Below are 5,600 nucleotides of genomic sequence, written 5' to 3' on the forward strand. Positions count from 1 at the left end.
TTATCTTTTCTTCTTACCCCTGAGTCTTCAGATTTTTCCTTTAAAGTAAACAGGAGTACCCCAGGGGTCTCTATCCATATTTTTGCATATTCACTCTCTTCTTGACTAAAAGGAGTTTTGGTTTCTACCCATAAATTCAAATCCTGTCTCACCCAGTCCTCGTAGGACCCAAATATAGGCCAAAATACGTTTCGTGATATCTGCTTTCCTCCCCAGACCTCTATGCAATAATAAATCATCTTGGCCTTATCTTTATTCTGTGTACTCGAATAATGCCTCCAATTATTCAATAAAAGCCCTAACGGACTATCCTCAGGTACTGGGGGAAACCTTATGGAACTAGAGGGCTTGCTTTTCCCCTGTCCCATCCTCTGGAGTGCCTTCAGGCGTTCTGTGTGTGGAATCACTCGCTTCCCCTGGTTCGTGGCCCACGCCCTCGCGGGCAATGGGAACCGCACTACTGAGGGTCCACACTCGCTTGGGGAGTCCGGCTGCCGGCCCCCCTCTCACACACCACACTCGCCACACTCCAGGATACCCGACCCCGACCGAACGGATCCCTTTTCCGCAAATACTCACGCTTCCAGCGTCTTCGTCCGGACCTCTGTGCACAAAGTTTATGGGGTCGACCGGTTCCCTTTGCTTAATGCCTTGAGTTTAGGTTCGTCGGTGGGAGCGAGGTAAAGACTGAAGATACCGAGGCCACCAGAGGTGGGGCGCCTCCCCGATATCTCTGTCTTACCGTACCATTCCCATCCGAGTCACGGCACCAAATTGTGATTGATGGAGGCAGACAAAGAGGTTTAATCAAATTAGAGAATTTATTAATTACAGCAAGCAAGGCATAAGCAAAATCAGCGCTGGGCGACAGGGGAGTCCCCGCTCCACCGAATTGCCGCAGGGGTTTGCAAATTTCAGTCCTTCTTTTATGCAGGGTCGTTTCCTGTTAACTCTTCTTTAAGAGAGTACTCTGCGCATGTGTGAACTTGTTGCTAGGGGGTCGTTTTCTGCCTTCTGGTGGTCGATGGCTGAAGGCTAGTAGTCTTCTTCAGGTGCCCTCTGGGTGACCTTTTCCATATTTGGTCAGTTAGTATCCCCTGCTTTTCTTCCTGGAGCTTAAACAATAGTACACTTACAGCACTTACAACCTTTACATATAGATTTGTTAAGACATTTCCTGTTATGTACATTGTGGCCTGTGTCAGCTCTTTTCAATGAACAAAATACCCTCATTTATTACACATGTAACTTTATTGTTATTATGTCATAATATGGACTTACATAAAAACTTAGCAATGGTAATAAAATCTTTTATCTAAGTCTTTATTATTACATTTTTCAAGTTTCCAGATTTCCTGTCTGAGCATTCAGATTCCACTCTAGGAGTCACATTCACAATCCGTGAGATTTTCACTGCTGGGACTGAGACCCCTTTGCAGTGGGTGGCTCTAGTGACCTGACAGGTGCCCCATTTGAATCCCTACACACACCACACTCACACTGTCAAACAAGTTTCCTTTACCATCCTGACCCCACATTTTCCATAGCAGAGTCCCGGAAGGTGGGTTCCTTGAAATATTTTAATTGTTACGCAGTGACACCATAGCAGTACACGCTGTTCCTATGGAATTGCTGGGCTTTTACACCCTTAGAGTCCATACACCCACCCTGCATGCCCCTTGCACGTGCCTCCTGGTCCAGTGGTGATATTTGGACTGGGGTCTCCTCCTTGTTCATTGGGTCCTGTAGAGTCCTTAGGTGACTGGCCACCCCCATCGCTACCAGCCAGCACCACAGGTCCCTGTGCCCTTTGTTAGCAGAAGGTCAATGGCTGTTCATGGCTCTTTGGGTGGGGCTCCAGCCATTTGCTGCCAGCCAGGGCAAATGTCCAGCTCACACACAAAGCTCTGAGCATTAGGTGTATTCCTCTATAAGCATGTCCATCTTTGGTGATGCAGCTCTCTCTTTGGCTTAAGACTTCATGCAGTCAAGTTTGCTTGCGCTGCTGGAAAATTTAGATCTTCTGAGTGGCACAATGTTACCCTCTCTACCTGTTCTGGTGTCCTGCCCCAGAATGGGACCTCGAGCCATGTGATGTATTCAGCATGCTTCTCCCTCAGGCAGAAGAGATGTAGGCACTAGAAAATGAAATGTGCAGGGATGAGAAAGTGTCTGTAAGAAAGGTCAAGGTCAGGATGACCCTTGCTGGTGATTAAGTACTGAGCTGTAAAGGTCAGAGAAACACAGCCTCCGTTCTCAATTCTGTCTCTTGTAATTAGGCATTTTTGCCCCATGAAAAGAAAAGGGAAAAGGAAAAAGAAAAATAAGTAAGGGCTCCTTTGGCAAAGATGTCATATTCCACATCTACACCTGCTAGGCCAGCTTGTGTAGGGTTGTTCTGTGCATGTGAAAAATCCAGTTGTGGAGAGAACATGGATGGAGTAGCCACTTCAGCAGGCAGCCCTCATCTTGACTTAACATGAGTAACCTGTTGTCAGAAAGGTTAGACACCTATGCCTAGTACTGCAACCATGAGGTTCAGGCTTTGCATGCAAATATGTAACCATGCTGAAGCCATCACTGCTACTTTTTTGGTGTAAAATTCCAGGCAGAATGTTTGGTTTCGCTTCGACAGTAAAATTCAGGTTTTCCTTGTCCGTCTCTGTTGTTTGTGTAAGTTCGTAACTTGACAATCACACACAGATTTCACGTAGTGAAAAGCTGTGAAAGGAATGAGAGGGAGGTGTTTTTACAAACAGTGGGCCTGCTGGTAGATAAAAGCCAGATACTGATAGGTGAAAGACGCAACGGGAGGAACCATAAATTCCAGTGGAATTCCACTAATTGACACAGACAGTTACTCATCCAAGGCCATGCTAAATTCCTGGACTTAGAGAAAAAAAATAGAGATACAAAGAAAAAGGATGGGTGCGGGGAGGGGGGGATGCACATTAGAAGGGGGTCTGTATGAGGTGATTCGGGAAGTCTGTACCTCTCAAGTACCTCAGCCAATGGGGAAAGAGAGAAGGAAATGTGGCCAGGAAATCAGGATAAAAAGGAGGCTGCATCCTCCAGCAATCTGAGAGACCCCATGGGAAATTGCCCCATGACCTCTCCCTTTATTCATGAATAAAGCTACGGGACTCCTCTGTCTCCTTTTTGTATATAAACCTCTGGTGTTGTGGATTATTTTTTCTGGCAGCTGCAAGCAAATGAAGAGGTCGCAAATTACTTTCATCTGTCATGCAAGACTTTTAATCAGTTTGGGGGTTGGAATCTCTTACAGAAATTTTTGTTTGATTGACAGCTCAGAGCATCAGAAAACTAAGAATTTTTCTAAAGCTTTACATTAATTTTATAAAACATAATTGTACAGATAAAGGTAAGATATATTTATAGCAAACACTGGTTTTGGCTGTCATTGTGGAATCTCTCTGAGCAGTTAGACTTTTTTGTTTTCTCTTTTGAGACTTCATGAAAAAAAAGCCAAATCCCACAGAACATCAAATCTCTAATCTTACTGCTGAAATATTTCTGAATTCCTCATATTCATCGCTCTCCAGAAATACTATGACCTTCAAAGTGCCTACTAAAGCTGCAAGGACATTACAGTCAATGATGGCACCCTTTTGTCTGTCATCTTTCATATACAGCATAACTTTGATTCAAACTTGTAGAATATTTTAAATAAAAATATTTCAAAAATTTCTAAAAAACTTTCTGAATATCCTGAGGAGATCTAGTGTAGATGCAGCAATTGATACCAAAAGGCTCCAAAAAGGTGTGTAAATATTTGGTGAATTTTTTGATATGGTGCAGTAATGTGATGGTGCTAATGTCTTTCTCCAGATTAGAACAGGACAAAATAGCTTTCCAATTCCTTCTTTGCACTGAAAACACATGTAGTTTCATCCTTGAACTAAATAAACCAACTGTTCAGAGCAAGTACAGTTATCTAAGTGAACATTTTTATACAGTATTTTATTACTTTATCATATTAATGAAAATTTTTTCATGAATTTTTGTTTATTATGGGTAGCTACATTTTACAACATAAGAACTGTGCAGAAATAATATTTTTCTTTGTTGAGTTAAAATATTCTTTTAATTTGAAGCATTTCAGAGCCTGAGAGATTTGACTCAATTACCAGGATTTTGTAAAGCTTTTTGTGAGGTGATAATTGCCTGAACTTACTGTCATTAATTCCATTGATGCACAACAGTTTGTGATCTCTTGAATGAAACTGAAGCTTGAAAGGGCACTAAGTCCAATTAAATTAGTTTTATTCTGCAGTAAGCATGCCCTGCGAAAGTGGGTCTACATGAAAGCCCGGAGAGATGTAATGATTCTGTTCAGGGCTTGGAATAACCTGAAGAGGATACACCATATTTTATTTTATGGTGGTGTGCACAGACCTATCAGCACGCCAAAATGAAGAGAGAAGACAGTTATAGTGACAGGGCTGTCTTTAATCTTGCCTTTTGAAACATTGCAAGAACTCTGATTTGGTTTCAAGTTCCTGTAATATGGATAAAATTAATTTCAAAACAAGGTGGTATATACAGTGAAGTAATTATGATAGAGGAGGTGTTAGTTTCCCAAGAACGATCAGGATGAAAACAGCCTCATCACAGAAATCAAGACTGCAATCGGCATTCTTTGGGCAATTGTGGCTGAAGGGCTAAGATTTTGTTGTTACTGTGGCGGATGAAAGAGGCACTGATATTTCACCGGCCTAGGAGCCCGTCCTCTGCGGAAAAAAGCCTGGCTGAGTCTCCCGGCATGTCACTGTTGGTCTTACGTATTGAGACATTTTTATTTTGAGACAGTGAAACTACTCGCAGCTCGGTCCAGAGCTCCTACAGGGGTGCTGCACGGAAATCTCTCACCATGGGGGCTTAGTGACGGCCGGGGAGCTCCACGCGCGGCTTTGGGCGGACGGAGGCGCTCTCCGAGCGAAGCGTGTCCTCCGCGCAGGGCACTGCCACCGCGCGGCACCGCGGGGCTCGCTGGCCTGGCCAACACCACTGCTTTTCTAAGCAGAAGGGGGCGTTTCAGGCACTTTGAGGGAACACCAGACTACTTTATGCAAGTATGCCGGCCACCTGCTGCAGAGCTACCCGTGGGACCGCCCAGTGTAGCGAGCGCCTCTGCCACTGGCGTCACTTGTTAGAGGATGTAAGTTGTACCAAAAGACCCCAAGCACCAAAAGACCCCAAAGACTAAAAGACCGTTGTGTAACGGCACCACATTCGAAGCGCTTGCTGCTGAAGAGTGTCCCCAGCCTGGGGCCGTGTGCCCGCTCGCTGCTGCGCCCCAGGAGCGCCGGCCGAGGGCGCGGCCGCGGCTGTGGCGCCGCCGGGGGGCGGGGCGCGCGCTGCATGAATAATTGAGAATGCATCTCATTGGTCAGTAGGCGTGATTGACAGCACAGGCGTGCACGTTAATTGGTCGCAGCTGGGCACCCGGGGCGGGGCGTGGCAGAGCCTGGCGCCGGGATTGGCTGCTCTATTCCTCGCCGGTCGCGCGTGCCGGCGCTGGGCGGGCGCGGCCGCGCTTATAGGCGGTGGCGGCGGCGGGTGCGTGGCGTTCCATTGGC

The sequence above is a fragment of the Aphelocoma coerulescens genome (genome assembly GCF_041296385.1).
Source record: "Aphelocoma coerulescens isolate FSJ_1873_10779 chromosome Z unlocalized genomic scaffold, UR_Acoe_1.0 ChrZ, whole genome shotgun sequence".
NCBI lineage: Eukaryota > Metazoa > Chordata > Aves > Passeriformes > Corvidae > Aphelocoma > Aphelocoma coerulescens.